The following is a 27,541-nucleotide window of genomic DNA, read 5'->3' as shown; positions in this document are numbered from 1 at the left end:
TCTTTGTAACCTGTCTTTGAACATATAGAGTTTAAGGTAGTTAAGGAGGAGTTCCATTTGTCTTAGGAGTTGGTTGGGTTGTTGTGGAGATCTGTGCCCTCAGTCAAAGTTGAATGGACATTTTCTTTTTTAACTCATGCATTAATGGTATAAATTGGAAGATGACTTTTATCTCATTTGACAGGGTATCCATATAGAGCATCTGTCTAGAACTCTACTATTCAGTACTGAGCCATTAGTCACACAGAGCTACTTAAATGCACTAGTTTAGCGAAATTTAAAGCCTAGCTCTTTAATCACTGAGTCATGGTTTAGCAGTGCCATTGTGACTCATGCCTACTCATTAGACATTTCTGCCCTCTAGCAGTTGTCGATCTAGAACTGGATTACGGGATCCAAATCTGGCCTTTGCTTGATTTCATAAGATATTATTAGAACCCACCATGCCTGTTATTCTCTCTGTCGGCTTTCTTGCTCTCCTGGCAGGGCTGTGCAGCTGTTACAGAGCTTTCGTGGCCCACAGAGTCGAGCGTATTTCCTGTCTCACCTCCCACGGAAAGCACCTGCCACCCCTCCCAGTGTGACCATTATGAAGCAGGTCACGCTAGCAGGCACTGGGGTGTCCAGTCAAGGCTCCTCACTTCATATTGTGCACAGGCCAGGTAGTTCACTGACTCCTGTTCAGAAGCACAGCTTTTGCTTCACAAAGCACCTCTGCAGTCTGTATTTCCTCTTAAGGCTATTGTCATTGTGTTACTGAGAGTTGGGTGAGAGGAAATGTGAGGACCAAGGCATCCTGCTTGAACAAACAGGCTCCCGGGTCCCCCAACAGTTCCTATCCGGAAGGCAAGAGTGAGAAAGAATCGCTGCCAGTTCAGAAAGGCTTCTCCTTTCGCTGCCTGACACTAATGCCTGTGGCAGTCTGCCCGTCCATCCTTCTGTTTTACTTCTTTCAAATGAACACAGTTTAAATTAGACCCATATATATGTCATGAAAAAGACAGAGGTGACATTATGTGGGCAGCTTCTATCCCATGTTCAATAATTAAATGGCCCAATGGAGAGAGGGTGCTTTGAAGTAGAAATGAAGTCACTCTTCTTGCAAGGACAATGGGACGGTCTTTCCACACTCCTGCTTTGATGTTGAGAGGGTCACATTAATAAGTCTATCGGCTGAAGCATCCGAGGAATTTTCCTTTACCTTTTTTCTTCCTTTAAGAGTGCTGTGTATAGAAACAGAGGAACAAGTTACCTAATGATGTCTGTCTCTTGAAGAAAGCAATTTTGTTGAAATTAGCTATAATTGTTGAATCATAGGGAAGGGATCGCAGCAGGATAGAATGCATTGAAGCTCTATCTCCTCTCTTTAGCTCAACAGGGAAGCCACAGTCTTCCTACCTCATAAGTGGTTGCTTCATGGGAGAGTGGTTGTTAGGTGAGATATGTTCCATCTCATTATGTCCTATGTTGAAAGACGCGAGTTAAACACAGCTGAGGGATGTGGAGCTCATTCTCAGAAGAGGTGACATGGGACAGTTGCTTGCAGCTTGATTGTTGACTCATTCCAAATAGCTTGCCAGAGTCGAAGGAAATGGAAAGAGTCTCCTTGGCTTCTCTGGAATATCTGTGCTGCCAGCTGGCTTTAGCCGGATATCTGCGGTGTGGTATAAATGATCACCACCACAGGGTATTCCGTGTATCTGCGGTGTGGTATAAATGGTAACCACCACTGGGTATTCCGTGTGTCTGCCGTGTGGCATAAATGAGCGCCGCCACTTGCTATTCCTCTGGAGCACAATGACAGTTGAACTGGCATAATGTTCCTGTCTGTAAGGAAGGTTCTGCAAGTAGGACCTTTGTGTTTGCGAGGTGGTGGGATGAAGGGTGGGGTGAGAGGTGGGGGGCGAGTGTCTGGGTTTGTGGCTCTGTGGCTTGGCTCTTTGGTTGGTTTGTTTTAACTTGTACAAATACCCAGGCGCTCTTTGACATGTGTGCAATAAATCAGTGGAATAATAATTATACATGTACAGAGATACACCACATGAGTCTTACCATAACATTTTACTTTTAAAAATAGCTTCAAAGGACCCCACAGCCACGTCTTATTTTGTATTTCCCTTAATGTTTCCTGCTCACCGTCTTACCCCATCCAACAAGGCATGCTCTGCTTAGCAGTTGTGGTGCTAATAAATTGACTTGTGTTCTTTCTTGGATTTTTTTTGGTCATTATTAAGATATCCAGAAAGTAGGAAGGATAAAGTCCTAGCATTTATTTCGGTTGGAATTAAAGCACTTTTTAAAGTGAAGGAATACAATGTTTAGAAGTGGGAGGTACATGGATGTGCATGCGTCTCCATCTTAGCATGTGTATGTGTGGGGAAGGTCTGAATACAGAGTTCAGGAAAGAGTTTTCCTTCCTTCTAGTAAAGTGTTCAATTGCAAGCTGAGTTTCTTATATTGCTGTTATTGTTAGTGTTGTTGCTGTTGGTTGCTAGGATACTTGAACAAGTTAAATTCTAATCTTTTCTATTTTTCTCTTTGTGAGTTTCATTTGAAACTTTAGCCTCTGTGATTATAGAGGACAGACTTTCACAGTTCAGTTCAGTTACTTTTTAATGTTTCTTTTTAAATTTTATTCTTTTTGCCTATATTATATCCTGACCAGTTTCCCCTTCCTCCATTCTTACCGGTTCCTCTCCCTAGCTCCCATCTCCCCAATATCAACACCTCGTTTGCCCCAACCACCAGAAAAAAAAAAAAAAGAGCAGACTTGCCATGGATATCCACTAAGCATGGCCTAATAAGATACAATGAGACTGGGTACAAACCTTCATCTCATGGCTGGGCATGGCAACCCAGTAGGAAGAGAAGGATCGATCCTAAGTACAGGCAAAAGAGTCAGAGACCCCCACTCTCAATATAGATAACCAATCTATACAACTATAAGGTAAGTGTAGAGGACCTAGCTTAGACCCATGCAGGGTCTGTGTTTGTTGATTCAGTCTCTGTGAGCCCCTAAGAGCCCTGCTTAATTGATTCGGTGGTTTGTATTCTCATGGTGTCTTTGACTGCCTCTGACTCCTACAGTTCTTCCTCCCCATCGTTTTTTGTGGTTCCTCTGACTCTACCTCATCTTTGGCTGTGGGTTTCTGCATCTGCTCCCATCAGTTGCCCAATGACACCCCTCTGATGACATTTGGGCTAGGCACCAATCTATGAGCACAATCATTAAGAATCATTTCACCGACTTTTCTTTTGCCAGTCATGTTTGGTTCTGTCCTGGGTCTCTAGGGAGTCCTGCCTCTGGTTCCTGGCCATGCAGGAAGTGTCAGGTTTGGTCTCTCTCACATGGCAAGGGCTACAAGTTGGACCATTCGTGGTTGACCACTCCCATAAGCTCTGTGTCACCATCGCCCCAGCACGTCTTTCAGGCTGGACAGTTTGTAGGTTGAAGGTTCCGTGGCTGTGCTGCTGCTTCAGTCCCATTGCTGGAAGCCTCACTCGGTTATAGAAGATGGCCAGTTCAAGCCATGTGTCCCTGACAGAGAAATAAAAGCAGGTACTGAGTGAGCACTGACTCCGTTCCCAAATTAAGACTTTTGTTTCTGCTTTCTTATAGGGCAGCCTTTTCTCCTGCTCATCATGATTGCCAAACCTCTTGTCGTGGTCAATCTTACGTGTACTTTCTAGAAGAAATGGGCTAGTGCTATACAATGTTCAAGATTTTTTGTTTGTTTTTTACTAGTTTATGTTGCAGCTAGGTCAGGGAGGTGGTCTATATGTCTAAGTCCTTGTCAATGAACAAGGAATATAGGGGTCTTTGCTCCAACAGGCAAGGGCAACGTAAGCTAGGTAGGGTGGTGAGTTCCAGAGAAAAGGTCCATGGATTTTATTTTTATAATGTAATCAACACAGATGAGAACATTATACAGTCTGTAGACTCTCTCCAGAAAAATTCCTGTTGGCCAACATATACTTACATTCACATGCAGTAATATGTATAAGTTCGGGTAGCTTTTAGATTCCCCAAAGGTCTTCCAAGATTAGCAACTTCTTTTCTGTGGACTGCATGTACATATTTATCGGAACAGATTTTGTGCCGTATATGGTATGGCCATTGTTCACATATCATTGTGACATGGCAATGACACTATCTTTGTTAGGAATGGACTCTATTCAGCACACGGGTGATGATGGAGAAGTGGTTGACAATGCCATAAGCTCCTAGCAGTCTCACTGCCGCTGGTTACTAGTAAGCCCGTAGGGACTTCGTGTTCTGTCTGCTGTCTAATAGCAGATAAGTGAAGGAAGAAAATGGAAATAGATACATAAATAAGTAGCTCCTTAGGGGATTAAAATTTGCAAACCATTCAGAATGTCTATTTATGTATACTATGGCTGAAGCTAATTCTAGCGAAGTTACTCTGAGAAACCTGACCTGCTTGGCTCATGTCTTTGAGGAGAGGTATCAGGCACGTGGAGGTGCAGACTCTCCAGGTCTCCGTACAACAGGGCTTTATTGCACATGCCTGGAGATGCTTTAGATGGCTATTGTGTTCCTCTCAGCCTTTCCTTCAACTTCAACTTGACGTAACAGTGATGTATGTAACTGGAAGGTTCCTTATTGAGTATCTGTGCTCTGCAGATTGCTGCTCAGTAGGGAAGGCATCATTTTAGGAGTTTTGGTCTTGAGCTTTTCCATCTAGTCTGATTACCAAAATGTCTGGCCAGTGTTCCGTGGCTGCCAAAGTGACTTCTAGAAACTACAGATGAGTGTTTTCAATGTGACTTGAGTTAAACCTGTATTACCACCTGTGAAGTCACCATTCTAGTTGCTCTGGTTTAAGGTAAAGACAGACATCCAGAGAAGATGGTGAATGGCTTGACTGGGGTCCTGGGCATTGACCTGTTTTCACCATGAGCAAACTTCTTCCAATCAGGATTCTACCGGATGGATGTCTCACACAGAGACCTGGCAGTTTTATAATAATGCCTTAATATTTGATTTAATGAGTTCACTAGGTGTGACATTATCCTGGCTAAGAAGGAGGGGTATGAGTCCTCAAGGTAACATTTTGGCCACAATAATAAGACTAACCTGAGACATTAGTTAGTACTTTTTAGAAAGTTTACATTGTATAATATTTTTATTTTTTGAAAAATGTTTACGATGTGTGTGTATGTTTGTTTGTTTTGTGTACCAAAAGGTAAAAAAATACAGGAAATTAACTACCGTGCTCTCTCTGAGAGGTAGAGAGCAAGGTGTGCCTCAGGTTTTCTGTGATACACAGGTTGTATTTTTGTAATGGATTTTATTTTGTAATTGAATTTTTAGCAGAAGTGTGCCGATCAATCTAGGGAGTTTGTGGAAGGTACCGATAGGGGGAGGAGGGGTTTCCTTAGCTCATGGTAGCATTTCTCAGTGTCTTAGTCACCAGTGACTCAGTGTGACAGCTTGATCATGGAGCAAACTTGGGCTATAATTTCTTAAGATGACTCATAAAACCACATATCTAACAATGAATATGTTAAACGGGTAAGCAAGCGCGTGTCTGTATTCCTTAGGCTATCTGTGCTGAGACAGACTGTGCCACATTGTCTGGTGACATGAAGGTTGCTGTGACAGGGAGTCAGGAACATTGCATGGCCTATAATTCTCCACTACTGAGTCTTTAAGTCCCACAAGCTTGGAACATGGAGTAGTTGTCTTTTTTGTTTTATATAAGTTTGTCATAATATATATTTGATTTTATGTGGGATTTCTAGGGAGGGACTTCTGATTCCCTTTTCACTTCCTGTCCTGGTTGCTGGGAAGTGACTTTCTAACCACTTCAGACGACTTCAAGATGCTACTGTCTCTCTTATTTTTTTTTTTTTCAGATAGACTTTTGTTAGTTTCCCTGTTTAATTTTCAAATGCAGGTGCTTTTTAAACAGTTATTAGCACACACGCCAAGCCAGATTTGCAGGCTCTGGTACCCTTTGCCCTTGTGAGGACAGTGTTCCCCTTTTAAGCTTTGTAAGGAATGTCTTTAGAACTAATAAATTAAGGGACTTGTTGAAAACACACACACACACACACACACACAGTCCTCTTGTCATTTATATTTTTCCAGCTCAGTCCCCTTATTGGCCCACATTTTTAAATGTTTTTATTTGGCGGAGAAAGGCATCGTTTGAAAGTTTTATTGATAACACTTTTAACTGCAAGAAAAAGACGTAAACATGCAGAGCAGTAACTATCGTGGTGGCCACAGGTGGGAGGTCTGCAGAATGCTTTATTGCCAATAGGAAAAGAAACGCTGGGAACCACAGTCATAGGGGTCACCACTTCTGCCTCACGCATCCCAATTCCCATTTTGAGAGCATGGATAATGGCAGCTCCAAACACCACACTTTCCTTCCCCTCATGCCTACAGGCTTTGGGTCTCTCTTTAGTAATGATATAGAAAGTTTGGGGTCACATAAAAATGAGTCAGGGTCAGGCTTTGGAGACCCAGAGCAGGCAAAGTGCCCTTGTAGCTAGCCAGGGAAGGAACTGGCTAAAGGGGTTGTTATTTTTATAGATTTTAACTCTCCTGCTGAATTAGGCAGGCAGCCTCTTGCTCTCCTCAGGTATCCACAGAAAGACAAAGGAACCAAGGTGAAATGCCAGGACAGTCGTGAGCTCTAGTGAGAACTTCCTGTGACTGCTGCCTGGCACTTTCAGGATCTTCAGAAGTCGGCCCAGATAGCTGCTGACATCATTCCCTTCCACAGGTCAGGAGTCTAGTGCAGTCGTTGCTCGAGTTCTTGGAAAATGCCTTATTTAACACCTTGTTAGGATGAAATTGCTTCTGACTTTACAAACACAGGTGTCCAGTTTGGATTCTAATGAACTGTGAAATAGGTAGATGTCTAAAAGGAAATTCTATAAATTGTGAACAGGGCTCTGTCAGCACACTAAATGGATTAGGAAAATTCATTGTCCGCCCTGTAACTGAACACCAGTGTGATGCATGGCCCCGAATTAGTCCTGAAAAGCCAATAAAACAGAGGAAGAAAGTCGAGCCTCAGAGATGTTGATTGTGGGGGTTCCCCACCACAAATGAATCTGGTCCAGGAGGCCTTGGAAATCAGAATGGCTATTCAGAAAGGCCAAGAAGGAGTACATAAAAGCAGACAACACAGAATTTATGGAGCAAAACCACAAACACCTTATTTTCCATTGTACTAAAATAGTGCTATTTTACACTACTCTTTTTGTATGTAATTCTGCTTTCAATTTTATATTGTTACTGCAACTCAAATCTCATTATAAGTGTTCCAACAAAAAATCCCCTTTTAATCAAAAACTTTCCAAGCCCTGGCTATGGTAGGCATTTTTTGAGCAACCTATTTTCCTACTGGAACAAAAGAACTTGGCCTCCCCTTTTGAGCCTGTGGGGGTTATCTGACCTGGGTGGCCAAACATGTTAATTGAGATAACGGAATCATTTTAATTTCTGTATTAAACCCTTTCATCATCAGCGGCCATTGTTTTGGGGTGGAGAGATAGTGGATCAGAGTTCTTTTCTTTTATTTTGAGAGGAAATAGATGGGTCATTGGTACTTCTGCTGGTGAGACGTCTACTTGGTAAAGTCCTTGCCTGGAACAACTGGAGAATGGCGGTGAGAGTATCCAGTTCACCAGTCATCCACGAGAGCACCCATGTCTGTGTGTTAGTGCTGTCTGGGGGTAGTCTGTGTTGTGTTTCTGCCATGTCTGTGGGAAGCTGCCCCTTGCCATCTAAAGGGCATGACAGCGTCGTGGGGGAATTTGAACAGAACTGTCAGCCTTGCGTGCTTTCCTTTTTAGAAATGAATGCTACAGAAAACAGGAAGATTATGAGAGTCAGAATACCTGGAAGTCTGCTGCGAAACAGTCTCGTTTAGAAATGCTTTTACAAATGAGACCTGAGCAATGACTATATTAATGTCCACATGGAAGGGATAAAATTTTGCAGGGTCCCACACCTAGACAAAGAACCACAGGCAATGAATGACCCTGGGAGAAGAAGAATTAACCTCTCCCAAGGTTGAGGCCCCTTATTGGTTGTCCAGTGCAGTGCAGAGGGTCAGTCTTGAAACCATAAGCTTACAAACAGCAAATTGGGTTCACTGGGTCCTATTTACATGTATTTGTACACATATATGTATGCAACAATAATAATCAAATAAAACGAGACTATGAACTTGAGAGCTGGGTGGACATAGGCCGGGTTTCAGGGAAGGTAACTAAGAAGGGTTGGAGGGAGGAAAGGGGGGGAAAGTGATGTCATTCTATTTCAATCAAAACATAAAAATACTTGATGAGCTAATAACACACTGTTATTATCTTTTATCTCAGAAGTGGCTGGTCTTAGGCAGTGTTTTATGTTAGTACTGGGAGAAGATGTGAGTTAACCCCTATGGAGAACAGACAAAATATCCTTAACTATCAATGATTCTATTTATTATCTGTGTATCTGTCTGCTATATGTGTGTGAGCACATATGTGTGTACTTGTATGAAGAGGTGAAAAGTCAATGGTGAGTGTCTTCCTCTTTTCTCTGCCAATTTTCCTAGACTGACCAGGCAATCCCAGGATCCTCCTGTTGCCACCTCCCCGCTTTGGGATTACAGAGTCCTAATGCCGTATCCTGATATTTTCTGTGGGTGCAGGAGATTGAAGTCCTCATAGCTGCACAGCAAGCACTTACTGGGTCATCTCCTTAGCCTCCTGCAAATCATCCTATATGAGTTATGTCTAAAACTGGCACATTTGGTGAGAGTTCTTTTGATTATGAAAATTATTGAACATGAATACCAACTTAGAAAATTTTGTGATAGACAAAGCATTCATATTTCTAAAGAATGGAAGTTTTGAAAATACATAACCAAAGACCCAAGAACCATATAAAATAGGTCTGATCTGCAGACAGCATACAGAGGAATGACTATAAATGTGCCCAGTGTTTTAAGTGTAATCTGATAAGATAAATGCATAGGAAGACTACACTGAAGAGTAATTTTCACTTGATCGGCAAGAGTGCAAAAGTTTCAAGTGTTTTCTGTTGGCCATACCATTGGGAAAACTAACTCTCTAATAATGATGCTCTTAAAGCAGAATGGTTATTCCCTTGGGCAAGTTTGGCAACAGTTACTAAATTTTCCGTCTTTGCCTTGGAATCTCAGTTCTAGAAATAGATCTCCAAGGTACACTGATAAAAATATATACAAATGCCTAACATTCCTGATTAATACCCACAAACACTAGAAATAATCAGGACATCTACCAGGATTGGACCAATTCAATAAATTGTGGTGATCTATAGGTGGAATCCTTTAGATCTATGCAGAATACAAACGTGGTCTTGGGATACTGATAAGGGGTGGTCTGTAGACTACACTCTCAAATGAGAGAGGAGCAGGTGATTAAGAGAGCAGGGCTCACCTGTTTATGTGTGGGATGGAAGGCCTATGACCATATCTGTATGTTTGCAAGCAAATCTGAAAATCAGTCAATAAATACGGAGGGCTTAGGATGGAGTTTACAGGGACAGAATCTAGATGTTTTGTTTGGTTGTTTGGTTGTTTTGCTTTGTTTTTTAAGACAGGACTTTTTGTGTAACAGCCCCAGCTGTCCTGGAACTAGCTCTTGTAGACCAGGCTGGCCTCGGACTGACAAAGATCTGCCTTCTCTACTTCCCGAGTGCTGGGATTAAAGGCGTGCGCCACCACCGCCCATCGAACCTAGATGTTTTCAATGAACGTTATGTTATAGATTTGCTTTTGAACTGTGAGAATAGTTTATATATTTTCAAAGCCAAATTAAATCCTGAAACATAATCTTTAAATAATTAGAAAGAAATGAAGAAAGAATGAAGTTTTCTCCAGGAGAAGTTTGGATTATGGGGATGAACACGGAGCCAGTACATTGCAGGTACTTTTAGAACAGTCTTCTGTATGTCTATTTCTTGAGGACAAACAGAAATATAAAAGCTCCTTAAGGCTCCTTGGGCAATACATTATTCGTTGTAGTGTGGATATTATTGTCTAAGCTCATTATTTGAAGAATTAAGGGAATATTTCTTGTTGTCCCTGAGAATTTGATTTTCAGCATAGGAGAGTGCACAGGTTACTCCAATCAGTACCATGGCTCATATGGAACTGAAACATATGGGTGACCTCGGGGAATGTTTCATCCTTAAAGATAAGCATGTGCATATAGGATATATGCATATATATGCTAACTATAAATAAATGTATGCTAATGTATATTCTAGCCATTCCTCTAAAAAGTCCTAGAACTCAGGACAATCCAGCAATAGTCACCATGTCTGCTGCTACATTTCACTATTTCCCTAATCAAGGCTGCTGTAGAAGTGGACAGACCCTCCCCTGGGACAGGAAACGTTGCCTGGAACAGCTTATCATGCTGCCAGAAGGGTGGGGATGGGGTTGTCAATTCCTGACTCAACACTGGGAAAGAGTGCAGACAGATAAAAAGCTGCAATTGTGGCATATGCCTGTAGCCCCAGTATTCCAGAAGTGGAGGAAGGAGGACCATGCATCTGAGGCCAGCCTGGGCTACATAATGAGACACTGTCTTACACGTATAAGCTAATGAAGCAGTCTTTCTGGAAAATAAGTTTGAATATTACAGTAAGTAGTAAAGCCTAGGAGGAACTTGGCAAAGAAAACCTTCAGCGAGGCATAGTAAACAAGCTCCCCATGTGGAAAACTCCCGATCGTATAAATTAGATTATATATTTGCAAATAAAGAGAGATAGGGAAGAAACCTATAGATTAAAAAGCACTCAACAACACATTACACAAAATAATGTGCAGGCCTTATTATGATCCTATTAAGTAACGAAACAGCAAAACTCTGTGCCAACTGAAGAAATTTAAAAGTAAAACAGTTAATATGTAAAGGAATAATTGGTAAATTTTCTTATGACATGGTAATGGTTTTATTTTTGAGAAGAAATCTTTATCTTATAGATAAAGATTTGGAAATGTTTGTAGATAAAATAAAGTAGCCTTTGCGACCTGGCTTAAAATAATTATGGAAGTTGAGAAAGAAAACACCAGTCCAGTGAAGTAAGCCCTGTTATGTATATTCTTTCTCTACAAGGAGAGTTTCAAAGGAATATCATGCTCCAGAAGAGATACAGTGCAGCTAAGGGCAGGGTCACAGTGTCTTAACCTGACAGCACGTAGAGCAGCAGGCATGGCAGAGAAGGATGTTTCTTAGCGTGGATAAGATCTGAGGGAAAGCAAAAGGGATTTGGTTGTACTTCTGTTCAGTCAAAGGGCTTGTGTTCTTGTCCAGGTGGAATCACATTTTCCTCTTGTTTTTGGACTTCCCAGCTTTGTTGTCTGTTACTCACAATGGGGAGTGGTCACTTTCATCACTGTCTTTACAGCGTTCACCGCTGAGTCCTTCACATTGCTCTCTAACTTGATGCTTCCGTTTTTGGGGATGGAACCATCTTTACCTTGTGTTTCTCCGTCTTCTACATCTAGCTCTGTTCATCTGGCTTTGTGTTTAACTGTTATCAGGTATCCTTAAGTGCGGGCTCATATTAAAGACTGTACAAAGTTTGGGGATTTTTTTCAGAGTCCTGGAAGGCATTTCACGTTCCCAGTCCTATGACGAAATAAATGTAGGGGCTGGTGAGATGGTTCAGTGGGTAAAGGCTCCTGCTGCCAACTCCACTGCCTTGAGTTCAGTCCCCAGGTCCGATGTAGTAGAGGAGCAAACCTCCTTCTGCACGTTATCCTCTGACTCTGTCTGTCTGTCTCTCTCACTAAATAAAAATGTTAAAAAATAAACAAGTGATGGTGGCTGTGTCATGATTCTGCTAGAGTGCTTGCTGGTCCTTTACATTTTCACACGAAGCCTTGGTCCTACTCACTGCGCTGATTGCGTCATCTCCAGGGCGGAACTTATAATTCACGTTAGGAATATTTCTATGGTTCATAGTTTTTATTTTTCCTGGCACAGTGGTGCTTTCTACTGATGGCTAACTTGATTAAAGTGCTTGTCACTGGAAAAATCCGTAGGATGAAGTCACTAATGGAGTTAACACAATTGAACACATTTTGTCCAGCAGGAAGTGTCATATATCATCAAGACTCAAATGATAGTATCATATCACATTTATTAAACATTTACAGGTGCCAAAGCCCATTTGTAATGTCAAATAATCCGTAAATCTATCCCTAGATGTTTGTAGTACTTGACACTGGTGGGTTTTTTTCATTTTATACAGCTTTGTATATGCAAAGTGGCCATAGTTAGAGTTGATTTAAAAGTTATCTGATCTCTCTCTCTCTCTCTATATATATATATATACATACGCACACACACACACACACACACACACACACACACATATATATATATATATATTGACTGGGAGGGGCTAGGGTACATTATGTGAAATTCACTTGTTTCTAGTCTTTTTCCATGTGTAGTTCCAGAACCAAAGACTGCACTGTAGAATAAGTTCCATAATGAAGGCAGAGACAAGGAGGTGTAGACTCTGGGCATTAAGGTGCTATTGGGGATTAACTCAAGAGAGGTCTGCAGAGGAGGGAATTGTTGTAAACACTGACAAATACAGTGTTTCTAGGATGGGGGAGATGGTGGGGAAAAGAAAAAGTAGCAGAAGACAGAATATCACAGAGGCTAGAGCTCAGCAAGTAAAAACACTCGCTGTGCCAAGTATGAGAAATTGAGTTTGATCTCGAGCACTCGTGGACAGAGTTGGGTAGGGCTGTGTGTGCCTGTAAAATGGGGCAGTAGATGGATTGCTAGGGCTTGCTGACCACCAGTTCAGTGGAAACTAGCAAACTCCAGGTTTAGGGAGAGATCCTGTCCAAAGGGCCAAGGAGGAAAGTGATAGCTCAGGAAACCCCAGGCCTTCCCTTGACTGCCATATGCACACACACGACTGGTTGACAGTATAATGGAAGTCACTGGAGGGGGGAAGACAGTAGATAGATGACTGGCTTTCCCTCCTAAAAAGACTGCTCTACGGTATGAGCCAGTGACTTTGAGGCCACTGTAGACACCCTGATATCATGGCCGAGGCCCAATGATAATGTGGAAGCGAGTGAGAGAAAAGGATGTTTTGCACTCCATTTTGGAAGGGTAGTCTCCTGGATGTTCACATAGATAACTGTAACAGAATCCCTGGATGGCTTATTACAGTTTTAGAAGCTGAGATGTCCAAAGTCAGGGTAGATCTAGTGTGGGGGGAGAGCCAATGCTATGGTCCTTAGAATTGTCATTCTCCATGTTGTTTTACATGGGGGGAAGGGTCTAACCAGCTTTGTAGGTCTCTTTTTTAAAGGCTCTAATTCCATGTTTGCATATTCCCAGCTCCTAACCCTATTACCTCTCAATGACTCCCCCATATCATTGCTTGGAAAGGAGCATGCTCAAAAGTGAATTACAGTAGAATTCACATTCACATCATAGCAGGCAATCATTAGAATGTGTGGAAGGACTGGATATGGGATTAAAAAGAGGATTCAAGGCTAGGTTCTAGGTATTTCATTAGAATAACTGTGTAGACAAGTCATGTACTCCCTTAAAGATCAGAGAGCTTTTGCATTTTACATGGGTGAATTGAAATGAGAAGTATTTCTGTGGTAGGTGGGTGAATCCGATAATCAGATATGCTTTGTGTTTTCTTGGGGTATCTGGACTTGAGCTATGAGGACCAAAAGCCCTTAGGTTGGTGGAGACTCTTGTGCACTTGTTCAAGTCAGAGGACACCGTGAAGGAGTCAGTTCTTTCCTTACATCTTATGGATCCCAAGGATTGAACTCAGATCCTTAGGCTCGGTGGTAAGTGCCCTTACCCACTGAGCTGCCCACCCTCACAGTTCTTTCTAAACACACTGACACTGTACCCTTCCCCAGGGTTCTCACTGGAAATGTCTCCTCACAGTCTTGTTACAAACTGTGTGTTTGTGCTAAGGCTTTGGATTGTATTGTAGAGAACCTTTCAATATGATGAGAATTTACTGAATGTGAACGCAACAACTTCCCTTTCTTCCTGCTGGGTCTTCTCGGGATCTCTGGTCACTACATCTGGAGCTGGCACCCTGTTGCCCCTATCTGGAGATTATTCTGCACACGGTGCTTTAGTGAGTCATTCATTTGTAGATGGACACAGCTTATTTTCAGTGTTTCTCATATTAGAGATGGAAGAAGTGGGCTGTGTGAACTTTCATCCATTTCGACAAAGCCAAATAATCCGAGAGAGGTCCTTTACTCTGTGGCTGTGCAGTTCCGTGTGTTGGCCCTGGAGTGCGGCCGAGAGGCTGGGGGGGGGGGTATCTGTGGAGCTGGTGTGGATCACAGCCAGCCCGTGTGATGAGAATTCGTAAGTTTTATGTTGCTTTATGGAGGAGTTAGAATGCCTTAGCAGAGGGCTCAAACATTCTTGTTTCCTTCAGAAAAACTTAAAATCATACCCCCTTAACAACTAATTTTAGAAAAAAAACTGCGTAGATATGCTTATTTATATATACATACATATTTGAATACATATGCTAGCTTTTCTACAGCAGTCTTCTAAAGATAGAAGTTTAATGAGTAATTCTGAATGAAAGAGTTTAACTATAGGCACAAATATTCAGAGTTTAACCTTAAGATGAAATAACATGCTTACAGTTGAAACACTGGTGTCTTGGAAAGTTAGAGTATTTGTATTTTTGTAATTAATAAGAAGTTTGCATAACTTGGAGTAGAGAGATGGCTCAGGGGGTGAGAGTACTTCCTGCCTCTGCAGGAACCTGAGTTCAGATCCGAGTCCTAATGTAGAGGACAAGTGTGGCTTCAGCAAGAGGCTCAGTGGGTAAAGACCTTCACTCCCAAGCTCGATGACTTAAGTCCATCTCTGGGAACCCAAGAAGTTGTCCTCTGACCCCAGACATATATGTTAGCCTTGGCATGTGTCACACACACATGCACATGCAACATGCACACACACATTAAATAAATAAACCAACAAATATGTACTAAAAGCTGAGTGAGATCACACAGGTCTATAACCCCAGCATTGTGAAAGCACCAGAAGGAAAGTCTTAGGGGCCAGGTGGCCCCCAGCCTAGCTCCAGGCTTAGTGAGACATCTGCTTTATAGGTAATGGAGTCAAGAGCGGGATACCTGGAGTCCTTTTCTGACGTCCACAAACAAACACTTGTGCATACCTGCACACTTGTGCACATACACCACACACATACATTACACGTGCAGCACTCACACACACATAAGTAACGTAAATCATAAGAGTAGATGTGTGTGTCCTATACATGACTTCGGGTAAGTCATGCATAGCTCAGAAATAATGTACCTTGGTTTTAGAGAAAGACAATGTCACTGATGAAAATCAAAGAGTTTCCCAATGTTCTTTAAAATTACACTGTAACATTTAATGTATGTGTGTATGTATGTATGTATGCATGCATGCATGCATGTATGTATGTATGTATGTATGTATGTATTCAGTTCTTGCTAGAGACAAGACTTCACTTAAGCATAGATAATCTTTCTGTGCCTAATGTACAGAGCAGGGAGAGCCAGGTGGGAACTTATTTGTTGCAGTTTATATTCTGGCCCTAGTGAAAGCCATAATGTTCCTGCACAATAAATATCTCCACCCTCACTGGGGACAGGGAGACTTAAATGCAATTGTGTCCAATTTTTAACCCCTGACTTGCCCGGCTTGACTGCTCTCTCATTGCATAATTATGGCGCTGTCTTTTGTTTGTTTGTCTTTCTGCTTTCCAGAACTGTCACTGCCAGGAGCCTTTCTTCATGATGCACAGTGCCGGGACCTTGACTTTGCCTGAGACCTGAGCTCAGTTCTCACAGGGTCTGGCACGTGGTGTCCTGCCTGTTCTCGGTTACATCGTGTTGTGTGTGTGGGGGTGTGGTAGGAATGAAGTGGGCACAGAGGGTTTTGCACAGGGGTAACTTTTCTTTGGTCTTCAATGTCTGTTGTGTCTCTGATGCTAGGTCAGAGCATTCCAACAGGAATTGCCTCCATTGGCACCATGAGTGTCCTAAACTCCTCCTTCCTGCTCCCATTCCTTTCTGTGCTCCTAAGATGACATCTCTTAGCAGTGAGAATCACTGCTTCCTCATTATGTTTACTGCTGTTTCATTCAATACTCTGATCGCTCTTTCCTCTCCTTGTTTCTCTCTTCTTTCCTCTTGATATCATTTCTCTTGTCATTCTCTTCAGCTTGTAGCTCTTGTCTCCTAAGTTGCCTCTATTGTTTTTTTCTCATAACCCAGCGTCTCCTGTATCAACATTACAGGGTTCAGCCATGTTTTGTAAACCAGGGGACATGGCTCAGCTGGAACTCTGGGAACTGGGGAGTAGAAGCCCCCTCCATTGATGATTCTTACTTTCAGGAGCTAGAGGTCTAGTGTTGGTGGATCCTTTGACTTTAAGGGTGTCAGGAAGTCTAGACTTGGGGGGCTTGTTTTCACTGACTCACTTATTCGTTCATCCAATCTATGATTTCTAAGAAAATACTGGCAAACAGCTAAATAATTTTATAATAGTGTTCATATCAAACAGAGCACATCGGTTAAACATTACTTGGACTCTTAGTCAAGCAACAAAAAGTTTTCCAATTTTGAAGGTAATTGTTGAGCTCAATTCTCTTTACACTTCTCTACTGTTTGATTGATCAATTCTTTGGTGTCTGTTTCCCACTCAAAGGTTGTCCCTAGCTTTCCAGGAGGTAGTGGGGTATTCTGCTTAACAGTAAGGTTTGGATATCAATAGGCCTGAGTTGAAATGTAACTGTCACACAATAAGTTTGTTATCTTATGATGGGTTATACACTACAAACTGCTGGTAAAATGTGCCTAGTGATTACTTGTATGAATTACTTAATAGCCGTTTTCTTACTATGTATCCAGTGAGTGGTGTAGGTATTGAAGATATCATCAAGAATAACCAGGCAGGTGTTTACATGATGTATTTAACCTTCTAGAATGTCTGTTTCTAAAGCAGAGGAGATAGGAATACTTACCTTAAGGGTTAGTGGCAGGATGCAGGTGCAGTACAAAGCCTGTCATATACCTACCTCTTAATGAACTCTTCACACCAGTTGATGCCATTTAGAGTAGAGATAAAAACTGGTTCCAAAGGGAAGAAAACAAGAGAAGGAAATTGGTAAGTGGCTTGAGGAATGAGGGAAGAAATAAAGAAATCACCATTCTAAATTGGGTGGCATGTGGGAACACTCAGCTGTTGAGATATACTGGGGATTCGAAGACTACTGAGTCCTGATGATGGGGAAAATGGCGGGAGAAAGGGTGGCATTGCATCTGAGCAGGACATGGAGGTAAGAATGTGGATATATTCAAGCATTCCTCACGGTGCGTTTGTGGCTGGAAAGGGGAGGGTGAGAGCAAGGATGTGGAGACCTTGGTGGTATCGATGTTGAAGAGCATACCTCTAGAGCATGTGGCTGCAAGGGTGGAGCCTTGTCCTCATGAATGTGCCTTCTGTAGGTGTTCACCATCTTGGCCACTGAGGAGTGGTACACTGGCTTGCTATTTGCTCTCTAGGCATTGATATTTTTTAACTCTGTTATTTACAGGACAAGTTCCAAACCACAGGTCCATCTGCCTGTCCAACGTGCAGTATTGTGGGAGAATATAGGCCCTTGATTATAGACATTCCTGAAGTTGGGCTTCTGGGCACTCTTGCTTAACCTAGGGTAAAATAGTGTAAGTGTGTCTTAAGGTTTCAAAACAGATTTTATTTTCATGCAGGTTTGGCCAGGCTGACCGATCTTGAGTCTCCTGCTGTTGAGAAGATTCCTCAAAGGACTGTGTGTCTTGCCATGAGAGCCACACAGGGAAGTACTGAGGTCAAGCAGGAGACAGACGAAGTTAGAAGAAAGCATGGGGAGAAGCTTTGCTCTGAGTTTTCAGGGAAGGAATATTTGAGTCAGGGTAAGCAGGCTTAGGAGTGCTATAAATAGTCTGAGTGATTCCAAGAGTACCCAGAGAAGGACTAGAACGGACCGTATTTGCTTGTTACCTGGTCCTGGAGAAGGGGAGCGGTAATTCAGAAATTGAGTGCCTCATGGAGGAGGTCTCAGATTGGGCCTGGGGGAGTTAGTTTGCAAGTGTAAGGCTCACTAATGGAAGTCCTTTACCTTCTCTAGGAGTGGGATGAAAAGCTCTCTGGAGTCAGCCAAGCTCCAGATGCACAACATCAAAAATAAACTAAAAGGCATAATTAATACTCTCATGTTCTTGGTAATGCAAAGAAATCCTGTTCTTTCTCCAGGGATTTAGAGACACTGATGCATGTTTGCGACCATCAAACATGCATGCCCAGTGGAACCCAGGTAACACACTTTAAAGGTGGAACTCAGAAAGCTTGCAGGTTGATGAACACTTTTGGGAAATGGGTGATCCCTGCCCCTTCTCTTTCGCATCTCTTTCATCTGTCTATTCTAGAATTTTATCCTTTAGAACAAACTTCTAACCACATGGAAAATGTCTTCTTCAGTTCTAAGAGCGTTTCTAGCAAATCGTTCAGTCAGAGGAACAAACTGGCTACCTTGTAGCCAGATTGAATGGGTGGCTGTGTGGCTAACTCAAGACCCATACTTGAAACTGGCATCTGAACTAACCATCAGTCTGCTCAGTCTGTCTCAGTCTATCAAGACAAGTTCTTAACTTGTGGAGCTGTTCTGTTTCCAGCTGCATAGCATTAGTTGGAACTGAGTTCAAATGTGGGCACATATTTGGTATCAACAGAAAACTGGAGGATTGCATAAAGTAGAAATTTGTACACGCATGCGCGTGCACACACACACACACACACACACACACACTCACACACACACACACACCTCCACTGCAAAGCTATGGAGTTTTGGTTATGGGTGTGAATTGTGGCTGGCTTACGTATTGTAGGCATTTCTTCCATAATTGCCAGTGGCAGCCTTGAGAAATCTTTGTCGTGGTCAGAGGAAAATCTCTAAGATCATAGGGGACTGATGCTCTTTTGTGTTTACTCTGAATTAATCTGAAAAAAAAAAATCCACCGATCACGGTTTTTTTTTTTTTTTTTTTTTTTTTTTTTTTTTTTTTTTTTTTTTTGTACTACCCACTGATTCCATGAGAAGTTCTTCAGATGGAGATTTCCAGTCTTGCTCACTTGCGTATCATGGCTTTTTCCTTAATGTACTCCTCCTTACTATGTTTAAGAAGTTAAGAAAGAGAACTCATGACCTAAGAAGGCTGTACACAGCATCTGCTATCTGCAAACTAGCGTGGGCTGTGCACCCTTAGGCTGTTTAATTTACAAAAGGACATTAACACACTTGCCTGTTAGAGGCATGGGGATCAGAGTTCTCTCTGGCTTCCCAGGATCTGTATGACAAGAGGCAGAAATGCCTCATGGGATTTCCAGATTGCCTTTTGGAGACAATTTACTTCGAAGATGAAATGATTTGGGTGTGTTTCCCCCCAGAGTAGCTAGTGCCTTTGCCGAGGCTCTTTACTATTGTTTCAGTCCATCAGGCCACGCTCCCAAGTGTCCAAAGTGCAGCATAGTGGCCTGCTGGTGGGAATGGGGATTGAGACTATTTCATCTCCCTTCCCCGTCCTTACCATGGGAAAGGACTGTTAACAGCCCTCCTGGTTTTCTAATCATGTATGAAGCTGCCCAAAGGCATGACTCTGCTCTCTGGCTCATCCCTCAACTTACATACTTAGACAGTGATCTTAAAAATCCAGGATCATCTTAATACGGCAACTAAACTGTTTAACATGATAGCCTCCTTGGAGACTGAAAAGGAACCTATAGCCTTTCTAGCAGCAATTTTGAACCTTTCACTAGAGTATATGTGCATGAGTGTGTAAGTATGTGTATGTGTGTGTGTGTTTGTATGTATGCGCGTGTGTTATTGTCTCAGTGTTTGTTAGTCTCTGAGAATACACTATTGTCCGGGACTACTTAATTAAACATGACTTAAAAAGTTTGAATGCTCCTTTAAAGTAGTGACAGAAATTGCTTAACATGATTTCTTGGTTATATGCTGCCTTTGGAATGGCAAGAGAGCAGACTCAAGAAAATCCAGTCACTCCGTTAAATCTTTATTTATTTTCTGAGGAGTGAGAGAGCATTTTTATCCAAGCGATGAGAACCTCCTGGAGTTGATTGACTTAAATTAGCTTGATTGCTTTTTATCAATCACAGCTGTGCTGTTTAGCATAAAAATGCAAAACATCTAAAAAGCATTTGCCTTGCAGCATACTAGAAAGATGTTTTTAGTTAGTTTTAAGATGTTTCAAATTTTTATTCTGTACAGATTCTCTAAGAATGTATCCAGAACATATCTAGTTACAGAGAATTAGTACAGATATTGTAAACTTTGAGAAAATGAATTAAAGAAAATATGCTGTTTTATGAATTACATATTTAGAATTTGGACTTTTTCGCTTTTAAATGTCTCTTATAAGTTAAACAGTTCGGCAATATTTGTTGCAGTGACCAAGCCACGCAATTGCTGCTAAACATAAGAAACAGTCCTCGGGACTTTTCACATAATAAGCCATTTGGCCTTGCCTGAGCTGTTGACACGGTTCAGGGGGAACTGGCTGTTAGGTGAAAGCTGCTTTGTCCTGCAGTCCCGTCCTCTTCCCCTGGCTTCGATGGTGTGATGGTGCGCAGGGCCCATGAGCATCCTCTCCTGCTTGGCTGTGGGAGTGGCCGCTCTGCACGGTGGTCCACGCTGTATCATTTCCTCTCATTTGGCATATTCTGCCCTTTGATGCTTTCAGGTATGAACAACAAAAAAGCCAGAAAGGTGGCCTCTCAGAGCAGAGAGAGAGAGAGAGAGAGAGAGAGAGAGAGAGAGAGAGAGAGAGAGAGAGAGAGAGAGAGAGAGAGAGAGAGAGAGAGAGAGAGATGTCAGCTGCTACACTGACTGCTTGTCTCTTTGTTTTTGCCCTGGTGGTTCATTTAGTTTCCTGGAGAGAATCCCTTGCTTGCCCTGGCACTCAACTGTGGGTTTGAGTTCACAGACACACCAGGTCCCATTTCTTCAGACTGGCCACCAGCTCACGTGCCTTTAAAGTAAAGCTGCATGTTTTTGTTTTGGTCAGTCACTCTAAAAGCATGAGAACGGCATGTACAGGGAACGTGAAGGACTGTGCTCCCGCAGCTGCTATGGAAACATTGGGGCCACAGTGCCTCAGTTGCAGAGAGCATGATGTAGAGGCCCCTCTTCCTGCCAAAGCATGGTTAAGGCAATGGTTAGGTGAGCAATCTAAACAGGCAGGAGTCACCCAGAGGGGTAAGTGGAGACCCAAGTAAGCTTGTGCCTTAGGCTGCAGGGATGTGAGATTAACACGGTCCATAAAAACCTTTCTCCACTAGGTTTTTATGCAGAGAAGTCTGTGATGAATGGTCTGCATTGCTTTTAGAGCTGGATAATCTGATTTTCCAGTATTTGATATGTAACTGTATGCTGGGAAATTAAAAAAATAATACCTGTTTCACTCTTGCTAGAAACCATTTTCCAAAAATAATTTATTCTACTATGAAAATGTATATTATAATTATACTATTAATGTTTAAATCGGTCATAACTTTAACATTATGACAGAATTTAGAAAAATGTTTTCAAATTTCTTACCAAAAACAAAATCTGTTCTGCTATATATATATATTCCTTTTGACATCATTATTTTAGTGATTTACCTAAAATTTAGAGGTTTTGTTTTTTAAGTTAGCTTAATGTTATTAAAACTGTATCCATATAGTTTTAAACCATTTTTACTGTAATTTAATTTAATTGATTAATTAATTTTGTATTTTAAAGACACAGTTTCGTGTAACTCAGCTGATTCCTAGCTCCCTGTGTATCTGAGGCTGACCTTGAAGCCCTGCTTCCCCTGCCTTTTCCAGTGTATGTCACCATGCCCAGCTGGTTATGGTTTTCTTAGTCTCCTTGTGTGCCATGGTCTGCATTTCTAAGTGTGGTTGTAATGAAGTTGGTAGTCTACCTCTGAGGTAGTAGAGTGTCCTCCTGAATGTCTGGACTGTTAGAACACAGGGCTATCTCTAAGGCATGCTGTATAGACTTCTAAATTGCCATTTTAAAAGCTAATTTGATTTTGATTGGCACATTCTATACATTTATGATATTTTATACATGTATATTTTGGAGGTAATATGTATATACTTGGTTTAAGGCTGCAGCAAAGAAATTCCATATTCTTGCTAACTCTGGGATTTTAAAGTTTATAGGGTTCAACATAACATTATTGTTCTTTGTTATAATTGTAGGTATTATATAGGGTTCAACATAATATTATTGTGTTTTGTTATAATTGTAGTTATTATATAGGGTTGAATATATTTCTATCTTCTATTGTGCATATTTTCTTTCTTGTCTGCATAGACTGAACAATAATAGATTAATATTTGGTGTGATTATGCATCAGGGATATTAATTATTTATCTTAGTAAAGGCTAATGTTTTATATTATTATTGACCTTTTAGTTTTATTTTGTGCATTTTTTTAAGTTTTGGCTGTAAGTAGCTGAACTGATCACACACTCCTCAGAGTTTCCAGGGATCAGAAATATTCTGTTCTTTGTTGTATTTATTTTCTGTCTTCATATGTTATATAGTTTAAATTTTTTAGAGCTTATTCATTCTTTTTGAGAGTGAAATACAGGTTCAAGGTCAGAACAATTGTAGTTGGACATAGCCTGTGTCCATAGTTATATGACTTGATGCTTTTCGTTTAGCCCTGTGCTCAGAGTTCAAACCAGCCAAGGAGACGGCTGACCTCTTGATTTTCTCTCATATGCTATATTTTACTACAAGCGTAGGGTGTAATTTGTGTAGTTACTTTCAGTTCATTTAGAAAAATAAACTTGATATTTAGGATTTACAAAGCATTTATTTTAGCATGGAATACAAGGCATAAATCTAAATTAATTTATATCCAATTATGAATTTATCCTAATATAATCTATTTAATAGTCTTTAATTATTTCTAAACTTATTACCTGTCTTTGATCACTACTGTCTTGGACTCTCCTGTTGGCCTGATCACTACTGTCATGTCTTCCAATAGGGTAAACATAATACTGCTCTTCGTACAAAATTACATCTTCAGAATCTTTGTTATGACTATTGATTTTTCTTCAGTTAATTCATCTAATTTGTTTTTAATTTATTAAAAAAGTCACATGTGGAGGATATTGAATCTTTGCATTACTGTTGTAGGAGGCCACTTGTTTGTCCCCGCTGCCCAGACTCCCAAAATAACCACACAGAAACTGTATTAATTAAATCACAGCTTGGCCCATTAGCTTTAGCGTCTTATTTTCTAACTCTTACATCTTAATTTAACCCATCTCCATTAATCTGTGCATCACCACAAGGTCGTGGCCTACCAGCAAAGTTTCAGCACATCTGTTATAGCTCAGTGGCTTCTCCCTGACTCTGCCTCCTTTCTTTGAGTATTCAGTTTAGTTTTCCCTGCCTCCCTCTATTCTGCTATGGATAGGCCCAAGAAAGTTTCTTTATTAACCAATGGTATTTTGCTTAAATAAAAAGGAAGGTTTTAACTTTAACATAGTAAAATTGCATATGACAAGATAGGTATCAATCAAGAATTATAGTTACAATATTTATATCTACTTTATCTTTTATCATAACTAAGGAAAACTATATTATTACTATCTATTCTTCAACTCCATCAAAGACCCCAGAAGGATATACTATTACTTAAGTAAGCAGGAAATAAAGTGTAAGCAACTTCCAAAATTCTAGAAATGACAGAGACATCTCGCTGCCTGGACAGTCATTCAAAGTTTTTCTGTACCATTGGGGCATCCATCTTCAACCTACAGGCCCATAGTATCCAGCAGACTTTTCCATGAAGCAGGAAATTTTAAAGATAGTTCCACCTATATTGGCAGTTTGTCAGTCACTTTCTTCTGTGTCCTACAGAATGTCTGTCAGACTCTTTCATGAAGCAGGAACCACGAAGGATCATCTCACGTTTAGGCAAGTTTAGCAGTCATTTCTCTGTTGGTCCTGCATGTCCAGTTTATCAAGCAGTCCAGGCAAGAGCAATTTCTTGCCCAAATGAATAACCAACTTTACAAGGAACATCTTTGATGCCCATCTTCCTCTTGAAGTAGATTGGTGCTTTTAGAAACATATGTGTCTCATTGTCATGAAATGTCTTAAGTTCTTAAACATTTTAAATGCCATATTCTGTAGTCTTTAAAAAGGTTTGAAGAATAGCTATCCATCTGAAGTATATCTCTGTACATCTAGAAAACCTAACTAACATGACTACAAGCTTGGCTATTATAGATGACTATTAACATATACTTCTTAATTATGCATTACATTTTAAAATGAGCTGCACAAATACAATAACTTAATCAAGAGCAGAAATATACATATAACAAAATTGACCATAAATTTGTATCAATAAACCAAGATCTATGCCAATGTACATCTTTATAGCATATCCCCCTTAAATGTAAAGAAACATTTATAAACGATATTTGGGAATATGGGCATAGTTCTCTCCAAACTGCTTCCTGTTTATTGGGTGAAATAATTTTTGAGGGGTGTTCAAGGCAACTTCAGGGGATCTTGGTTCACCAAAAATCACATTATATTGGAATGAATCCACAGATTCTCATCTTCTGTGGAAACAAAAGAAGAACCTCTTTTCCAAAGCAACATATTCTTAGACCCAAATTCTGAAGTCAATATTCCTTTATAATATACATGTTGGTTTAGCTTAGCAGCCCATACAGTGAAATGTCTCTCTGTACTTAGTTCCTTTACAGTCAAAAATTCAAGAAAACACAATAATATACATAATCCAGACTCTCTATGTGTATTTCATCTTTATTTGGCTTGCTTTTACTCTATTACTTTTTAATATTTATTTTATTATCTCTACTCCTTTAGTCTATGACTGTCTGTACTCTGTCTCTTTGAAGACTTTGTTTTGTTTTTTAAAACCTTTTAACCATTTACTTCATTTTATAACTGTCTATATTTTCTTCTTTTATCTCTCAAGCCTATGTACGTTTATCCAACACTGTGACCCATTTAGAGGTCTTTTTTATCTGAATTTGTCTTTATTGCACATCTGTAATCCTTTTCTGACCAGAACTGCTTTTTAAAAAAAATGCTAAGCAGGCATGGCTAGGGTCAACAGGGCCCTGACTGTTAGCTCTGCTCAGTTCAACATGCAGGAAGCATGTTTTCACACATCACATTACCTTAGGGTGAGTTGATTAATTCAAGTTAATTCTATATTACAGGGTATTTCCTTAGAATTCCTGTTTTTCTTAAATAATGTTATTAAGGTTATTCCCAAGAGATATCTCTTTTAAGATATTTTGAAATGAGCATATGCTTACAAATTCTGCATTTGCATACAAAAATATGTATTCGGAGCTCTCTTCTCTTTCTATGTCCACAAGAAATGATTGGTCATTTCAAATTTTTTGTTGTGTGCTAAGAATTAGTGTTTATCCCTTTGTTGTTACCGTTTGTGCTCTGAGTGTCTTTGTGTGTTCATGTCTTTATACATGTCTCCCTACTGCCAATTGACATTAAGTCTGAAATCTGCTTTTGACACAGTTTTGTATAGGGAAGCCTGGAAAGTGTCTTTAGCATACCATGGTTCATCCCTGGGAGATAACTGTGCAGCCTGGCCCTTCACTCTACAGTTTTCACGCCAGCCTACCACATTCCTAACCTTCTTGTGTCCTTCCAGTGTCACTTCTCAATGTGGTCTATTCTAGTGTTCTGATTAAAACTGCATCCCCTTCCCACTGTAGGAGTCTCCCTCCCCTGCTGTTGCCATTATCTAGTGCTTTATTCACTACACTTATTTCTTTCTCTTCCTTTCCTGCTTCTTCTCCTGAACTGAAAGTTATTTTATTCACCAGTGATACCAACATGTAGAATGCTAGCAAGGACACAGTAAGTACCATGTGGATATTTATACACATATGAATGAAGTCCTGATACAAAGTTAGAAGATATAACATAGTTGGCTATGTTGGCTTTGATTCAAACTCTTAGGTGCTTCCCAAAGTGAAATTTCCCAAACTTCTAGTATCCCAGGTGACCTAATCTTGTCACATTCAAAGACACATATCCTGATAACTGAAGTAATTAAAAAGTAGTTCTATTTTCTGGGTTCCTAAAATAATATAAAATACCAACAGATATTACAAGTTATCCCAGTGAGGGTACTTACTACTGTGACAGAGCCTTGTTAGTTTCTTACAGGGGAAATCAAGGGTGAGTGTTTATAGTAGCTTGGGATTTGGTCTCCAGAGATTGAAAATAGGTCATGCAGGCAGACTCAGTTGATACAGGATTTCCCTGTTGGGGCAGCTGGCCCAATCCCTGCGTTCAGGGGCGTGGCTGCCCCAGGGGAGTAGGGTACCCTTAAAAAGGATCAGGGCGCCGGAAGGAGCCCTGTTTTCTCTCCCCCGCGTTACCTTCTGCTTCGCTGGTTCTGTAAGTTCCCTTATTTCTCCTTTTATTAAAACTGATTTATTATAAAAGGACTATTTTGGTTATTTCCAAACCCCTCCGACCGCCGGTACACGCTGGTACACGCCGGTACATTTCCCTCTGTATTCTATGTATATTTTTTATTACCTTTGGTTGTTAAAGAAGCTGTTTTGGCCAGTGGCTTAGCAGAGTAAAGCCAGGCGAGAAATCTGAACACAGATATATATAGAGAGAAAGTAGGCAAAGTCTGAGAGATGCCATGTAGCTGCAGAAGCAGAAAGATGCCAGCAGCCAGCCAGAACCTTACCGGTAGGCCACAGTCTCATGACAATTCACAGATTAATAGAAATGGGTTAATTTAAGATATAAGAGCTAGCTAGAAATATGCCAAAGCTATTGGACAAGCAGTATTGTAATTAATATAGTTCTTTGTTGTTATTCATGTCTGGGCAGCTGGAAAATGAAAGAGCAGTCTCTGCCTACACACAGTTAAAACTAGTCTAAGTCCACAACCTCATGATGGAAGGAACAACATAGTGAGGGTCCTGAAGACAAATGTGACTAACAGATTAAATATTGTCCATAATGGTATGTTTTTCTCGAGTGCAGTTACGGTTATCAGTAAATTGACTGTTGAGAATATCCTAAAGCAAATAGTAGACTTATTTCTTGGTTTATGACCTTGTCTTTTCTAGGTAAAGATTTGCAGAAGCAAGCAGCTGAGATGTTGATATAGCAGTTTATATTCACACTAAAGCCTGGTGCCAAAGATGGATTGAACTTGCAGTTCTTTACTTTGACTCACTTAAGGGTATCCAATCCATTGATTCCTTGGCCTTTCTGTTCACCAGTCCATCGCTCTGACAAACATTTATTGGCTCCCTAGTAATCCAGTCCTGTCCTTAAACTGTACCTTCTTCACTGTGCTTTCTTTCCTGTCTGGTT

At 40.8% G+C, this 27,541-nt stretch overlaps 1 protein-coding gene across 1 annotated transcript in view; it reads left to right on the top strand.

Annotated features, from left to right (window-relative positions):
* The window catches only part of Erc2 (ELKS/RAB6-interacting/CAST family member 2), a 681,609-nt gene that overhangs the window by 285,636 nt on the left and 368,432 nt on the right, over positions 1-27,541 (top strand).

Source organism: Arvicola amphibius, chromosome 12 (assembly GCF_903992535.2).
Source record: "Arvicola amphibius chromosome 12, mArvAmp1.2, whole genome shotgun sequence".
Classification (NCBI taxonomy): domain Eukaryota; kingdom Metazoa; phylum Chordata; class Mammalia; order Rodentia; family Cricetidae; genus Arvicola; species Arvicola amphibius.
This window is presented reverse-complemented; position numbering and strand designations above follow the sequence as displayed.